Source organism: Agelaius tricolor, unplaced genomic scaffold, assembly GCF_023055355.1.
Source record: "Agelaius tricolor isolate 1412-34295 unplaced genomic scaffold, bAgeTri1.0.p SCAF_2, whole genome shotgun sequence".
NCBI lineage: Eukaryota > Metazoa > Chordata > Aves > Passeriformes > Icteridae > Agelaius > Agelaius tricolor.
Genome location: NW_027269262.1, coordinates 13190659 through 13208473, shown reverse-complemented (window position 1 = coordinate 13208473; position 17815 = coordinate 13190659). Strand labels below are relative to the sequence as shown.

At 42.4% G+C, this 17815-nt stretch overlaps 1 protein-coding gene across 1 annotated transcript in view; it reads right to left on the bottom strand.

Moving 5' to 3' along the window:
- Positions 1-17815, bottom strand: part of BCL2 (BCL2 apoptosis regulator) — a 97057-nt gene that overhangs the window by 48818 nt on the left and 30424 nt on the right. The window lies entirely within an intron of this gene.

The window sequence follows — 17815 nt, the reverse complement described above, 5'->3', positions numbered from 1 at the left end:
TATTGGTGGACTGGAAAAATGCCCTAGGTATTTTCAGACGGCAACCTGGAAGGACACTCCAGATCCCAGGGTTTACCGTGGCTAAGCTCTAATTTATGAAGCAAGAGTTTGGCAAGAAGAACAAAAGCACGTGGACACAGCTATTGCACATCTCATGATCAGTTCTTAAATGGAAAAATGGATGAGATACCTGAGCTTGGAATAAAATTATTCCAGCCAAAGGAATACACAAACTGAGTGGGTCTTGAAAAATTGCAAGGCATCAAGAAAACATGAGGATACCAGTCTAACGTTACATCACTATATATTACACAATTATTATCATAAGAAGGGGTTTACTAAACAAGGGAATACTTGTTTCTTTTATTCATAACAAATCAGAGTGGAATAAAAAGCCACCTAACAGATGAGCAGCTAAAAGATGAGGAGAAGATTAACAAAATCTCCTGCTCATGGACCCGAAATTATGAGTTGGATAGAGCAAGCCACAGAACCAGTTTCAGATGAGGAACCAAACAGTTCATGCTTGCCACTCAGATTAGCCTGCACTTAACATGAAAAGTTTAAATGCTGCATAAAATTAATGGGGGTGTTGGTGTTGGTGGTGATCTAGTTTATGTCTCTAGACCAACTGATGATATGCTCTTGGCATTTCTATAACCTCAGAAACTTGCAGATATAAATTTAAAAGAGCTGCTTAGATCTGTAGAAACTTTAAAATATAAGTGCCTGGGGAAGTGAGGAATCCCTTTTTTAAAGGAATGGGATTACACAGAAGAAATGTGAAGAGCTGTAAAAGGGAAAATATCAATGGAAGAGTAGCAAAAGCCTTCGTGGTAAGTTTAGCTATAGAAGGAGTAAAAACACTACCACTGGATACATATAAAACTTTACTAGGCTGTCATAGATGTCTTGCATACTCACTCACAACCTTTTCTGGTTAGAGTTTCCTTTGTAACAGATGGATAGGCATGAAGGAGTAAAGTGTTTTCCAAACGCTTCTCTTACCAAAAAAGTTAAGGCATAAGACAGCAGAAAAACTTCTCACTCTTGAAAGAAACAAGCTGAACAAAATCCACACCACCACATGACTTTTCAGCAAACCCTACCAATTTTGCACAGAGTAGAAGAGGTAACTCAACCTCTTTGTTCAGGTAGTAACAGATGGAAAAGCTGGGAGAAGAAAAGCTACCCAGCTGTCTCTGTAAATTTTAGCGGCATCAACAAATTCTTAGCTTGATTCGCCCCCATATCACCAGCTCCAAATAATCCTTCCTTTACTGTGGCACTGGAGGATCGAAGAAAATCTCACCTCTGTACAACTGCGGCAATTGGGAGGACCTTATTTGGATTCCTCCCCCCAGCTCCACTTTGCGCTGAGAATACATGGCTTCAAGAGCATTCACGAAGGGATTTTTTTCCTCCTCTGGCTTAAACAGTGAATGGCAGAGCTCCGAGTCTGAATAAACAGTGTGGGTGGTGACTGCTCTGTGAGGCCCATGTAAAGGATGCAATCATTTTCTGACTCTGTTCAGCATTAAATCATGTGAAACTAGCTTGATTACCACACATAACATTGACTCTGTTACAGACTATAACGAACCGTGTATCCTTCCCTAACTTTGCAGGGGAAAAAAATAACAATTAATTCTCCTAGCTTCAAGTGTTTAATTGTGTATAAAGTTCATTGACCTCACTAGTTGCTGTCAGATGATCTTGCTAAGGCCTGTGAAAAACATCCCAGGAATGCAGTGATGTGGGCAGAAACAAAGTGAGTTCATGCCACAAAATGCTTTAAATGGAACAAAATCAGCAACCATCCGGAGAGCCTGCACTGAAAACAGGACTTCGGAATAATCGTTGATTTAACCTCACCTAAGCACAGCTAGTCCTTGAAAAGGGGCTATTATAAATCATAGCCTTTAAAAAAATAAATCCTTTAGGGATCCTGCATGTGACTACATGAAGTAACTTTGTTTACTGGGAAATCTCTGCAGCTGACTGGGAGGCAATGTTTTGGAATAACTGGAGAAACTGGGGCACTCAGGAGATAAGCTGGGAAGTGGGGAACCTGCTTTTGTGCCCTGTCCAGTTCCCATTAAGGGCAGTTGCAGATAAGACGTTTTGCCTCCGTGCAACTCAATTTCTTCCTCAATAAAAATGGAAATAGGTCTGCTTATCTACATGAAGACATGCTATGCTTTTTTCTGTGGAGGGAAGCCACTGTTAATTGTGTATTTGACACATACGTGAACATCCTGCATCGTTTTTGACATCTCTCTGAAATGTAGCTTCTGAGCTGTGTTTTAAGAAATCTTTCCCTCAATGACCCCAAAGAAGTGTGTTGTGTTACTCATTTCATACACCGCTTCCAAATGAATAATTCAGCATGAGTTCTGCTGGTAGTGCCCATTAAAATGTAAACTGCTCCTCTTACCTACTTTTCACAATTGACCTATGCGACTTCAGAGGGATGTCACAGCCCAATTTTCTAGGGAAGCAGTGCAAGAACCACTGATTAGATGGCAGCTTTTGTTAACCCATAAATCCTAGCACAACTTAAAAGCACATCTGCTCTATCTCTGTCCCACACAAGGCCTTTGGGATGGAAACCAAAGGTATCTATGGACATGGATGGCATTTTTACCATCCCCACTTTCATCTCAGGGTGATGCAGCCAGATGAGCTCCATACCTCACCAGGGCTGGAAACTGAGTTCTCCCCTGCTTCTGCTGTATTCTTGGGAGCCTCCAGCAGAACCTGACTGTTCAGTAGCAAGTTCTTTAAGTGTGACCAGGCAAACATCACTGCAGGGCACTTATTCATTGCATTTATTTCACATCCCCTCCGGTACTCCATTCCTTCCCTCCTGTCACCATTCCTTCCCTCCTCCTCTCCAAAGGCTGATGTACACAATGAGGGAAGACTCATAGACAGTAGAAAGGGAATTGAAAAGCTGGTCTGCAGTGATGATCATGCTTTCATCTTATCCAGAATGATGCTTAACAGCAGCTGTCTCTTTGCTTGGTGGGGGGTACCATTGGCCGAATCCTTTCCCATATACTCCTGATAATTTGCATATCTTATGGTGGCTACAGCAGATAAGCTTCTGAACAAATAATTCTGGTGAGACCATTTTGCATTTGGTTATTTGGTTCATTTTGGTGATCATAACAGGCTTGGATTATAACTTCTACCATCTGGAATTTAATCTTCTTCACAGACAGTTAAAACCAGATAATAGCCATATTAAATTGTGGATTATGATTTCTCCTGGTATTAAGTTCTAAAGTCTTGCCCCAGAAGAGTATGGGATTAAGACAACCTCTACTATTAAGTGCACTGGAAAATATGTAGTTCATAATTTCTCGTATCTACTTTATCTGGTCATTATCAATGACAACAGTGGCCTTAAAAGATAAGAAAATGCTCCAATCAAGCTCTGTAACCCAAACAAAGTGTCTGTGGGAGAAGGGGGTTTAATTAAGTTATTCTTTCCATTGCCCCATTGCAAGTGTTTGGATGGGAGGGGGATAGAGAAGGAAAAAACAGAAAGTGTGATGCAACTTCATGTTTATGGGAAAAATATTTGGAGGACAAGATATCTATGAAATCAATGGGTTCCAGGCCTCAGCCAGCATTTCATGCTTTTCCCAGATGGTGACATATTGGAATGTTTTCCCAAACAGCAAGAAGCCAAACTGGGGTTTTTGCAGCTGCAAATAGGTAAGAAAACTTTAACCCAGTTCTTCAAAAAGCTACAAAATATCAAACAATTTCAAGGTATGTGTGAAAGACAACTGTAATATACAATGACATACCATTCTTCTGGATTCTATTTTTACTAATAGCAGAGCAAACTACCTAAGTAGTAATATTAAGAAATAGGCTTCTGAGCAACACCCACACATTTAAAAGCAATGCTAAGACTTGGGTTTAGTTCAATCATTTCCAAAGTTCAAGATAAATAATCTTGAACAAAGGACTTCATGTAAGTGCAACCCTATTTTATTACCCAGAAAACTACACTCCACCAGAATAAACCAAAGAGAAGTTATGGAGTTTGCAGCTTGTCAAAAATGGAGAAGACATTAAACTTGCCTTAGGGGAAATACACATATGTATATATTATTCACTGTGCAATCCTTGGCCATTAAGATTTCCTCTTACCTGAAAATGCCATTCTCTCTTGTTAGGAAATGAAAAATACAACACTAGTAATCCAAGAACAGCTGGTGAAAACCAAACAAACCTAGGAAACCATCTGCATATCAATTCAGAAATTCTTACCACATCATTCCCTTCCTTCAGTTTCATTTCAGGAAACCCAACACATACTGCAAGCAGGAATTTTACCTGAGAAAATCAGGTACTTCGGTCTCATTTGATCCTAAATAGAACCTTGAATCCTCTCCTTCTATCTCCTCCCTGCTGTTTAAATCCAAAATTATGTTATCAGCCCAGTAGCTAAGATTTCCTTGGACTAGCAACCCTTGCTTTGCAGATTCCAAATGCTGAGTTTCTGAACTGTATGAAGAAGGGGGTTTTTATGTCTGATAGCTCCTGACACAATCGACAGCAAAAGCATGCTGAAATTTGAATTAAGATGACAAGTATTATCTGTATATACATGAATAAAGACTTTTATTTATATAAGGTTAGTATCCTCAGATAGTATGGAGCTAGAACATTGTTTGGATAGTGGTACAACAATATAATCCCAGCGTTCCTGTGGGATCCAGCATGTGTTTCTATCCCTGGTGATTTATGAACTATTGGACCTTAAAACTCTTGCTGCTTCTTTCCTTTAGCAACCTTTCACTGGCACAGGTCCAGCTCTGAATACAACCAGTCCACAGCCTTTGACTATTAAAAGTATTTGGTGCCTGTTTGTGTCGAGGTGAGGGTCTGCACAATCCACCCTGCAAGGCCAATGCTGCACTCACTGAAACAACCCCACCATGTTCAGCAGTGATTTACACCCCTTCAGTATCTTATCCACAATCCTACAGCAAGCCATTAAAGAAACACTGAAAAATCTAAGAACAAACAAACAAATCAACCGTGCATTCCCATTAAGATAAAAATGTGAAATGAACATAAAATGAAGGGAGATACTGCTGTCACTTCAAGGAGTGAGGATTAAAGGACTCCAGCCTCATCAGATAAGACTCTGGATTTTCTTGTCTAGCACTCTTGTTTTAATCCATTTTCCAGTTCTATATGAAATGAATTATAGCTAGATCTGCATAGCGTTTAAGGACATAAATCTATCCTACAGTGTATTTGAATTTAAAATACACACAGACTAATATCTTTCATTCCTGAAAAAAATGGACGTGAAATCTCAGGGGGAGCAGAGCAATTACCTATTTCAGTCAACGTGTGAAGAATAGTCAAATAAATGGGCTAACAGGCCAACCAGCTGGAAAAATTAAACTGAAAGCCTGCTTCTGAATATATGCATTATATCACCCTTAGCCAGAATGGCTTTAATTATTCTTAAATATAGCAGTGGAATGAGAAATAGGAAAATCTTACAGCCCTTTTCTCCCACAATGGAGAAAGAGATGAAAATTGCCATCATTATAATTTTTGTTGCCATTAGATAAATGGGTAGTCTTCAGGTCATGGTAATCCTCCTTAGCTTTTCATATTATCTATTTATCCCCAGGATCCAAAGATATTTTTTTGAGTGCTTGTGGATTCTGTCACTCATACGTCATCTGCTGGTTATGGAAATAGAATTGGGCCCATTTTGCAGGCAGAGAGAAACACAGCTCTGCCAGTGACAAAGCATGACACTGGCTGAGCCCGTGCAGTCAGGTCTCTGTTCAGACCATGAAGCCACTCAGGGAAGTCAGGAAAAGGAGGGTAGGATGCATTTTACCTAGCTTGAGCTGCCTTAAAACTGCAAGTCTAAACAAAGTGTTCATGTAGATTTGCTCCCTGGATGATTCATCTCATTTCTCACCACCAATCTTAGGACCAGATGAATCACCTTTTGAAAGTGTCTGTCTGTTGGATGTCTAACTTTTAGATACTGAAATCCATCCTATGCAGAAAAGCATCATCATCTCCACTAAATACTTGATAAACTCTAAAATGCATCTCTCTAAGGCTAGTAACAGAAGAGTTTTATCTAGTATTCTTTGACAGAAATTACAAAAATACTGAATGCTTAATTTTCATAATCTCAACAGTTTCTCCTGACAGAAAACAAACAAAAGAGCCACTATGTTTTAACGGAAAATGCTTCAAGAAGAAACTACTACTTTCTCAGGCACACCACACAATTGAAATCAAGTCTTTCCATTGAGAAGGTGAGGAAGACAATGCAAACACATAAACAAACTTTGCAGCCAGCACGCCTTTTTCTGTAGTTCTAGCTTTGTACATATGTCTTAGGAGGGGCTGAAGTTACATTTGTGTTTTCTTGCCAGTCATATGCCAGATGGGTTCCTTCTCAAATGTGTGCTGTTTTAAGACCCAATCTTGCCTGAAACAACACACAGCTCCTAGGTCAAGCCCACTTTGATGTTACAGCTGGACACAAATCTCTGCTGCTTCTGTCTCTGTTGCTCACTTTACTTTTAATGTCCAATTCCAAAGAAGATGGTGGAGCTCAGTACAGATCTAGCTGCAGGAATTATTTGCAGAGATGACAGAGTTTCCCCTCTCAGGGAGACTCCCCAGTGATTCCCATGTGACCAAACCCCTTCCAAGCCATCAACTTAAAAATAACATGTTGGGTTTTGGAAAAAATATAATTCCAGGGGGTTTGTGGAGTCTCTGGTTTTGACTCTTTTAGGCTGCACTGGTGTTGAGTTTTCAGAAGACTCCTCCACAACCGAGAAACTTCTCAGCAGCCAGCCCCAGAAGCAAAGGTCTTAAGGACACAGGTCAGGATGAGACTCTGCCCTTGTAAGGAAGGCTTGGCAATGCTGCCAACATATGTGGTAGCCCAAAAGGCCTCTGAAACCCAAGAGGCCTATCTGAGCAGACCTACAGACAGATAAAAAGCATCTTTGCTCCCACAGTGACAAGTGCCTCAGGTAAGCCAACAGATAGACTGCCTCAAATTCAAACTGTTGAGTTTCTATTTCTTGACTGATTTCACTCTTATGGGCAATCCCCAGGGTAAAAAATTCTCCTTGTTTTATGCCAAACTGCTACCAACAGGTTTTAGGGAGGTTCTGCACAGCTTGGGGATTTTTATTCAAGTGTTTTAAAGCCTACATGATGAAAACCACAGTGACTAAAACTAAAAGCCTGGGCATTCTGCACCATATGTTACTACTTTGCTATAGAAAACTTCAGGGCTTTAGGGTTGGCAACTGGGAAATGATGACCTCCTGCCTGTGAAGTTGCAAGTAATTAGTGCACTTGCACAACTGCACTGTTCATTCTTTGATTTCATAGGCAGGAGGAATAGAAGTGGTTTTTGTTGTTAAATCTGTTTCTCTAAAACAACGTATTTTAAAACCTCTGAGCAAAAATGGACTTAGTGGATGTGCAGAGGTCACAGATGGACTGCTCCCCTTTGCCCCAAAGTGCAGTTTCCTTGCTTTAAACAGTCAGGTCTTACATTGTTCAGTTGCAAAGCAAAGCTTCTGGATGTGACCTGATGTGACACATACAGTCAGAAAAAGATCAAAGCTCTGGAAACTGCTCCTGTTGAGTTATATGGACAACTTTATTGATAACAGCATCAAATTACTGCATTGCTGATGATAATAACTGAACAACTCCCTCGCCAGGTGTACGCACAGGGCCAGTAGCTATGGGTGAACCTGAATATAGCTATGCATCTTTCCACCAACACCTAACCTTATAATATTTTTTCTATATAAACAGCTGACAAAAAATATAGAGGCCCTTGAATCTTCCTCTGCTTAAGTTCTGAAATCTAGAAAAGAGATTATATTACATTTTACCTTAAAATGAATTAACTCCTTCTCAGCATGTCCATTCCAATGCCAGGTTTGTGAACTATGCCATGATAGAAAAACTGCCAGTAAGTGCTAATTTAGTGTTAAGGAAGACATTTCTCTAAAAATGTGGTGAAGAGAGGGTGATAAACCCCAAAACATCGTAACACAAGTTTTACTGAAGTATGTAGGTAAGTAAAAAGTAAATAAAGGGTGATAAAACTGAAGGCACTTTCCCTATTCTGGGTGACAAGATTATTTGGGATTAACTTCTGTATTGGATGGATGACTCTGAGTACACTGTGGGTAAGAAGGAAATAATACACATTCTTGTGGCTACAAACACTAAACCGAAAAACTAAACTGTCTGGCTTTATATTGCTAAAACTGAGTTGAAGAAACATTGCTAAAGTTTTGTTGGTACAGACCATGGAACTAATCTTGTCTCTTTCTCAGTGTATTTGTCTCATGCTTTTTATCTTTACTTTCTACTTTCTCCCCCTTTTCCTTTTCTTCCACCCCTCCCTCCCCACTCAGCATTCAGTTTCTTTGTGTCTCAGGTAGAGCAAGGTTGGTAAGCAAGAAAATCCTGATGCAATCGTGATGCTTTCCTGCCACCCTTCATTAGTCATTAAGGTTATAAAACCATAATGAATGACATTGTTATTATTAAATAAATTCTGCACAGATTAGATTTCAATAGCTCAATCTTCCCCTTTTGCTTCATTCTTTAAGAAAAAAACATTTCCTTTTTCAGTACAGTCCAAGGAGGGCACAAGAACATCTACAGATTATCTCTGAACACAGTCTTTTTTTTCTTTTTGCACTGCTCAGGCTGCAGTGGTGACAGCCCATGAGGCCACCTTGGTGGCACAGGGTGCTCCTCGGATACACCTGTGGGGCATTCCACCCTCCCTTTGACCCAGTGGCACTGTCCCCTCTGGTGGGACACTGAGGTGGGCAGCTGCTTCCTGAAGGCTCCTGAGATAATGGACTGCATCCCTCTGCCTGCCTGTATCCACAGGGAGAGTGGGAACTACAGCTTTGCTGCCAGCACCACGCTCAACAGGAGGGCAGTGATGTCCCCACCCCAGGATGCAGACAGAGATGGGGTCACCATGTTTCCCTGAGTATCTGGCAAATGACTCAGAACTTCGAAGGAGCCATAAGTGGAGAGGATTTTGAAACTCAATCCAAAGCTTGAAAAAGCAGGCCCTAATATCTCCTCTTTATTTTCATCCAGTGTAAAGCTCTAAGCACACTAAGGCTGGCAAGATAAAAGAAGAGAGACTAACATACTGTGTCTACTGCTTCCCCTTTAGCACCCTCCTACTGGTTCCATACTCATTTCCATCTGTGCAAAGTGCATGTAAAACAACTTCACCCCTTGCCAGCTAGACATTGAACTGTGGGATTTGAATCCTTCTGGGTTCCTGGGCCTCCTTAGGTACATAAAAGCGGCGTCTGCGCCTCGGGAGGCGGCTGAATCGCAGCCTTTGTGCGCCGGGCACAGGGGAAACCGAGCCTGACCGTGGGCATGTGCCAGCCCCTGCCGAGTAAGAGCTGGCACTGTCTGCCCAGCACAGCCTCGGCATTTCCACCAACCACACGGAGTAAATTATCAACGGCAGGATCAGGCTGTACATAGTAAAATGAACAAATCCAAATTTGCTAAAAGAGGGAAGGTCTGTGATCAAACCCGCCACAGAAAGACCTGAGTTTCCTAGCCTGGAGCATAGGGCAGAGAGAGCAGCAGCACATTTGGAGCATCCTCAAACGCTGAGTTTTAGACCATCCTCAGCTGCAGCAACCCGTGCCTAAAAAAAGGCCCAAAAGATGCTCAGCATTGCGTCACTGATGGGTGCTCAAGGGGGATGTGCCAGCAGGAGAGTTTTGAATGAAGCAGTTCTATGCAAAACAGCCTTTGCTGTGCCCTGTTTCCCATGGACAGATGCATCTCCCTGTCACAGAGTAGTGAGGGGCACCAAGCACACTCTACACAGCAAAACAAAAGTCGAGGAGCATTATGGCACACCAGCAGTTCCAGGTTACATCTTCCAGAGTAATAAGAAAGAATAACTTGTAGTCTGCTACATGAAAAAGTCTGTCAGCAAAGTTCTTCCTGCTACAGTGAGATACATATAGCTACATATTTACAGCTAAGACAACAGGGAGATAATCTATGTACGTATACTTCCAAAGTAGCTTTGGACAAGAACTGGAATTTTCCTCTGCAAGTAGCGTAACAACTAAATATTTAAATGGTTAGAAGGCCAAACAATTGCAAACAAGTCAGTAACAACCATATTTCTCTCAGTTCCTGACATCACCCAGTAAAGACAGCTGTAAGACAGGACCTGAGTAAGCTCCAAGTTATTCCTTTAAGCTGAACATCCTACCCCTCCTGCTCCTCCTCCTCATAATACTAATACTAATACTAATACTAATATACTACTACTAATAATAATAATAATGTTCAACCAAGCAACAGCTATATGAAGTAGAAATATGTACGCCTCTCTCAGAAAATCTACAAAAAGCCAGTGCTTCAGAGAGCTCACCACTTTTTCATGTAGCAATCAATAAACACTTCTCTGATAAATTGTTATGCAAACTGATGCTTGATGGAGTTTGGACTAACTAAATAGTCTTGTGTCAGAGTCAGACTCATAGAAGAGCCTTATATAGGTACCCAGCATCTCAGCAAATGCTCCCAGTGCTGTCTGCTCAACTGGTGCTGTGCCCTGCAGACAATCCATGACTGCTGGCACCCTCACATCCCACACGTGGTGAGCAATGGCTGAGCAGGCCAATGAGAAGCAGCCAGTGAAGTTTTGGGGTGCGTGGCTGCTGCCCTCCCCAGCCAGGGAGGGAGATGGGTGCAGGGCACAGGGAACGGCATCACGTGAAGGAAGGAGTGAGGCTCTACAGATGTCCCGCCGGGACAACGCCACAGTGTTCCTGCTGCATCCCCAGCGCAAACGTGGTCTGTGTGCATTCAATGAAATTGTTTTTGTATACAAAGAGGATTTCAGCTGCTGTGAGGCAGATGGAAGGCGCTTTTGGCCGCGCTGAAATGTCTGGTACTGCCTGCGTTCGGAAGCATACACGGGGCAAGAACAAAATACACTACTGTGCAATGTAAGTTGTCTGGTAAAAAATTAATTCAGCACAGAGCTATCTGAACTACAGGAAAACAAGGAGGAGTGGATGGCTTACCCTGCCACTCTGCCCGTTCCTTTCTCTTAGAAGAAAGAGAGCTGCTCACACTGCTGATTGCGAACCCGGGCAACTCAAAGAAAGGTGAGGGGGTGGCAAGTGTCACAGGGCAGCAGCAACCACAAGAAACTTCATTTAGTTGAGTTTAAACTTGGAGTTAGAGAGCAGAGCAGAGCAAGCAGGGAGCAGCCACAAACAGGGAACCTTAACCTTGGGCAGAGCACCACTCACCTCCTGTAGTCGCTGGCAGCAGCTCTTCGCCCTGGGCTGGGGGAGGCACCTCCAGTCAGTGACTAAAGCTCCCCCTCCCTCTGTTCTCCTTTCCCCCAGGAGCTGAACTGCTTCTGCATGCCTTTCAGGGTGGCACAAAAACAGGTGAGGCAAAAGGCAGTCCTACTTTCAGAAAGTTTGAGAAACTCTTTACTAGACCAGCTAGTTCATCCTACTAGGGTGATTGCATCACTTAAATATCTGGTTTGCTAAACTCTTTTTAATTGGGAAAGTGTTTTTCTATTAAAATTTGCAGGTCTCCATAGATCATTTACCTTCCAGTACCCCATGCCTGTTAAAAATCTTTCTCCCAGCCCGGTTTTGTATGGTGCTAATGTCAATCCACATCAAAGTCCACAGGAATTCTACACATGTGAATCCAAGTTTAAGCAAGAAAAAAAAAAAAGGGGGCTGAGATTTTTATTACGTGAATTTTATTGGAACATTCCCTTCATGTCCCTACATACAGAAGAGCGTCTGGATTGAGTTACAGCTGCATTTACTCCCACACATCTGCTCCCTTATTGTTATAGTTACCTTTTCTCAGGGGATTTAAGAAACTGCCCCCCCGAAAAAAAGCCCTTCACCTTTAGGTCCATGATGACAAAGATCAAAAAGCCTTCAGCATTCCTGCACCATGACATGAATTATGCTCTGCAGCAGTTTAAAAATTGCTTTTCTAATTTGAATGCTGCTGCCTTGACCGCTGGGTTTCCAACAGCGGCGTGAAGCAGGGCCGGTGCCCTGGCTCTCCATGGAGGTGTGCAGCTTTGCTTTATAACCCACAGCACGTCTGTGACTGGTGCTACACTGGGAGGGGTGTGAGGCAAGGTATAGCAAATCTCCCTAGCAACAAACATGGAAACAGAAAAATAAACTTTGGATGCACAACACTCAATTGATTTCACAAGTTGCTGGGCTGGCTGAGTGATGGAAAGCAATTGGAGGACAGCTGAGCCCGCCAAGAGGGGATGCCAGCCAGATTAAAGGTACCCAGCACTTAGAAACATAAGGGCCCAATTGTGTCAAAAATCTTATTTTAATAGAATAATACAGTATGAAGCAAGATACTTCCCTACTTTCCAATTGCTCTATTGTGCAGACCCTCAGGAGAGCTTTGAAGACCAGATTTTATCTTGGTCTCACTGCAAAGTTGAATCCCATTCCAACTGAAGGCAGGAGGAAAGTCCTGGTTTATTTCAGTGGTAATGAGGTTGGGCATTTAATGCATATGTTGATGGATCTCGTGCAGGAAGGCAGACAAGGATGCCAGGGACATCAGGAACGAAGCCCTGCAGCAGCACACCTAAACACACACCCTGGCAGTGGGGGCTTGGGCAAAGGGGGAGAAACCACTGCTCCACTGCAGCAATTACAAATGACAAGGCTATTACTGACATGAACAAAACCACATCGATTGCTTTCATTAGCTGGTTATGGCCAGCTAGTGCATATTTGGGGCTGGAACTTGAACTGGTTCAAAGAGAGACACTGACTGCATTTTCTATCCAGAAAAACACAAGGTAGGTCCCAGAAGTACTCATCTTCCAAGGAGACAGTTCAGAATTACTTGGTTTTAAGTATGGATGGATATGATTTCGAAGAACCAAACTGGTATATCAAGAAACTTGTGCATGGCAGGGATAAAGGCTAAGACCAAGAGAGGCACAGCTTATCTGAACTATCTTCTGATAACCTTGCTAGTGAGCTAACGTTACTGAGAGCAGAAATGACATGGGCAGATGGGGTGCAGGCTGCAGGACTGCCTTTGCCCTGCCCAGCGTGATGACTGCCCTGGGAAGATGCTAGTTAGTCTCAACAGCAATGTGCACATTATCCGCCCAACCATACAGTAGCAGTCCTATCTGAGACCTGTAAGTAAGGAGAAACAGCGTATTCCTCAGCTTGTAAATTAATTTAATTCCTGGAGTGCACTTATAGAGTAATGCCTGAGGCTTATGAAGGCAAAATGGAGCTGGAGACAGCACATTAGTCTCTGGAGAGACATACCAGCTGTTTCGTGTCCTGATGGGGGTAGGGTGGAAAACAGTTGTACACAGTCTGCACCATCCACTTAAAATCAGAGTATTTTCCCCTTACTTTCCCATACTATTAAAAATCATATACCTGAATAAACACAGGGAATTGGCAATTCACAGAGATGCGTTAAGTCCAAATCTGCACCTCCGAGGTGCAATGCTGAAATAGAAACAGCAGCCTTCTCCTCTTACAGAGTATTATCAAGAAATAATGATTCTTTCTGATGAAGAAACAGATTAAGAGGGAAATTAAAGTGCAGATTCAATTTCAATAGTAGTGCACCCAAGTCAGCCTGTAAATAAGCCAATCTCACCACCTAAATTAGGCATCAATAGGGAATTAATGCCGACCTTAGGAAAACTTTAGGCCTTAAGAAAAGGAAAGGGTGAATGAGTGCACCCTTTTCAAACATAAATCTATAATCAACCCTCTCAAAACCAGACAGGGGCTGATGGCAGGCAAATTTCATTTTAGAAGTATTGGAAGAGTTTTCATCTTACTGAAGGGGAGGGTTGGCCTTAAAGCTGGGATCCTGTTGCTCCTAAACTTTGTGGAAGCCAAAATTTATATCCAGACGTTATGACTAGCCTATACATCTTTAATAAGCTATATCAAGAGCCTGCATTCAGATACCTTATCAAGTTGAAACACCTCAGATGCAAAGCTTATCTATGGATCCCAAGTGTTGATTTCCATAAAAAATCCCCTTCCAAAAGGTTATAGTACCTGCTAGGAGGTTCTGCTTTGGTGTCCTCATTTCTGCCTCCCAATGAGTGGTGGTTGGTACAGTACTGAGTCAGAATATGATGTCTCCAGCTCAGCTTGAATCAGCCAGGTAAGACACAATGCAGCTGATCGCTGAGAGCACATAATTATAGCATCCATGAGCTGCTCGGAGGATGCTGGCACTGACAAAGTAGGAAAGGCTAAAAGCATCATATTAAAATGTCATAAAACATTCATTTTACATGATTAGAGAAACCGGTAATTAGCATTTTTCTTTTAGTGCTTGACTTTTTATTCCAGCTGCTCTAATCCAGCTTCTTTCCATGGCAATTATTGCCAGGAAAGCTGAATTTGGCATTCTTTTCATGTCCACTTTAAAACCTGCTCTGTAATCCGTCAGCTAGGCAGGTCTCACATGCAGTATTTGAAGGTAAGTGAAGGGGGTTTTCACCCTATAATCAAATTACATTTATAGTAAGGCTTAATTGTAGGAATATGTCCATACACTATTAAACAAATCATATCAATATGTTTATTCTCTGTTAGTCTAGATTTATCTTGCCAAGGCTGAAGCTTTGTGTAAAAGGACTGACCCCAGGAGTGCATATGTCAAGCTGAATTAAGGAAGAGAAAAAAAAATAGAGCCATATCTAAACTTCCTTAGAATAATAGGATGTTGATTAAATTGTTAGAAACTTAAATAAACAAGCGATTTTTTTGTAATTGTCCTTTGAATGCCTCAGACTTCCACTCTGCCTTAGCTGTCTCTGAAGGTGAGGAGGAGAAATGGCCCATTGCTGGAGGGCACGTAGATTTCAGGAGGCAGCCGCCCTGCCAAAGCTTCCTGAGTGACATTGGGTAAGTCGCTAAAGCCTGGGGCATTTTGACATCTCATTTCCATCAAACTAATTGAGTTGTTGTAGGAGTAAATAGAGAGCAGAGCCCGGGACTCCTGCAGCAGAAGGGCAAGCAAAGGTCTGCTTCAATGGGCAGGGCAAGCAGCCACGTTACTCCAGCCAAGAGCCCTGCTGGGGCCCTGGGCTGGACTCCTGGAGAGCAGGCACCAGCACCATCCTGCCAGGAGCACGGACAGAAAACCTGGGTCAGGAAGCTCTAAGAAACAAGCCATCACATGGCTTTGGCTGTGCACTGTTTCGAGAGAAAAAGACAAAAGCCATCAAGTAATCCCTAAATCTTCTGACCAAGAAAGGGTCAGGTGCTATTTAGACTGGGGTAACATGGCCATGTCTGTGCCACAGACACAGAACCACTGCTGTGTGGGGTAGAGAGAGTGTCCTTCAGAGGCTTAAGCCATCATCCATCCCTTTTTGGGGTCATCACTTCTTGGTCTGGCTTTAAAAGAGCAATCTACATTCATGATTTGCAAACTCCTTGCCATCTTTCACTTCCCTGAGGAGGCAATACTAAACCCTCAAAGCCCTTAATGTAGCAAGGCACTTAAGCTAAATTTTGGCTTTTTCAATGTAATTTCTGCACCTGCTGTGCTCTGACTGTCAGACCTCATTAAGTGAGTTGTGCTAACCAAGAGTCAGTGGCTCCAGCCACCCATGGCTGAACTGCCTCCATACCACTGGAAAGCCACGCAGCCACCTTTGTGTGGCACCATGCTCCAGCCACTGTCTCCACTGCCCAGCAAGTGTGTTACCTTGGGGACAGCCCCACAATCACCCAGAGACACGGATTTTGGTCTGGAATTGACTCAACCTTCAAGCTGCCCTTAGTGGGTAGGTAACCCTGGTCAAGTGTAGGGTTGTCTGCATCCCCTCCCCATGACCCACAGCCACTTAGAAAAACAACAGGCATCTTTCCTCATACATGTCCTTTTTAGCACTCCCCCACTAACCTGCTTTTGTTCTTTCCTGAACCCCTGCAGAGCTATCAATCTCTCTCTGACAAAAGGTGTCAATTTTTCCAACTGCAGCAAAGTCATACAGAAATGCAATAGCATTTCTTGGCTCATTAATAATTCCAGAGAGGTAGCGACATTTTTCCTCCTTTGTATGACTGACAAGCTGGTTTTTCATTTCATATTAAATACCATAGGTAGACATTAACTAGCTAAACAAAGATACTCTTATTTCCCTAAAATGACTCTTTAAATATTTCAAGTTCCAACCACATTTCTGGTGCAACATGAATTCCTAGTAAAACCATTAACTAATAAATGCTCCTCTCTGATATGTTAGTAAGAAGCCTCAATATGTCCATGTGTTGCCATAAAGTTCTAGAGAAACTTAGAAAGATGCTTGCATTATTTACTCTTAAAAGAATCTCGCCAGTATTTGAGGAAGAAAAACATGGAAATCAATATCAAGGAACATAAACACAAACAAGGAAGATATTAAATTAAGCCACAGTTGAAAAGTTCCTTCTCCAATGAGTACATGGTGTGCAGCCAAAAGCCTATTTTTATCCTACAGAAAGTATTTAAGTGAGCACATCTGCAATAGGCTTCTGTGGGAACATATACGGGGGAATCTCGTTCGCACAACGCACTCAGGTGGATTCCCATTCAGACAGCAGACTTCCAGAACACTGCAAGTGGCTTCTGCCCACCACCCCTGCCACACACCACTACAGAAAACTGGCTCAGCCCGGCTTCCCAGCATTTTCAAGATCTCTACACATCTGGCAGTGGCTTTTCCTATTGCCTCTCTGGTTTTGCTGAAAGGCAGAGTGACTTCCTACACCTCAGCTTTCCCCCACTACTTCCCTGTGGCAAGCAGGCAAAGGTACATCTTTTTTTGCCAAATCTTGAGTCTGCTGAATGCATCTGAGGAGGGTGCCTGCCTTGCTCTCCTCCAGCACATCCTCTCCTTTTGGGAGCCCCTGGCTCTCCCAGACCCAACCCAGAATTCTGGATCAATATGAAGGACCCCTGCATTACAAGCAGCTCCCCAGCAGCTGAAATTGTTCCAGAAGAGCCAAATGCAATGCAATGCCCAGGGGAAATGGCAATTCCTGACAGATACCATCTCCTGCCTTCAGATACAATGTCAGCAGTGCACTTCTCTTATCTTAGTGACTGATAAGAGGAAGTGGCAAGGTAATGTTGGACCTCACAGGAAAAACCTGAAGAGTAAAACTTTCACAGCTGCGCAAAACCAGTCCCTTTTAGTCCTTCTTCTCTTTAGCTTGCAGAAATGGCGAGCCCTGTAAATGTTTTCAATAGACTGCAATTGCTTTTTGTGCAATTATAAATATTTTAACATATGACATCAGTACAATATGTTTTCATTGTGTTTAGATCTCTTTAATTAGGATGGGGCCTGAGTTCTCCTTTCTGCCTTTGGTACTTGGACTTGGCAACCAAATTTGTTTTGTCTCAACTTACTGTTCTTTCTTTCAGTGCAGAAGGAGCAACATGCACTTTTTTATTTATTGTTCTTGATAATTGGCTTCATTTTCAGTCAGAACTGATCTGATCATCATGGAAAAAGAAATAAAACACATAAAAAAACCATTAAGGGATATTTATCTCCAAGTTAGAAGGGTAGTGAAAATATCCAGAAGGATGAGATAAGTGGTATTTCTAATCTAACGGATAAAATCCCCACTTAAACATCTACAGACAACGATACAGCTTTCAAATGCAACTATTTATGCCC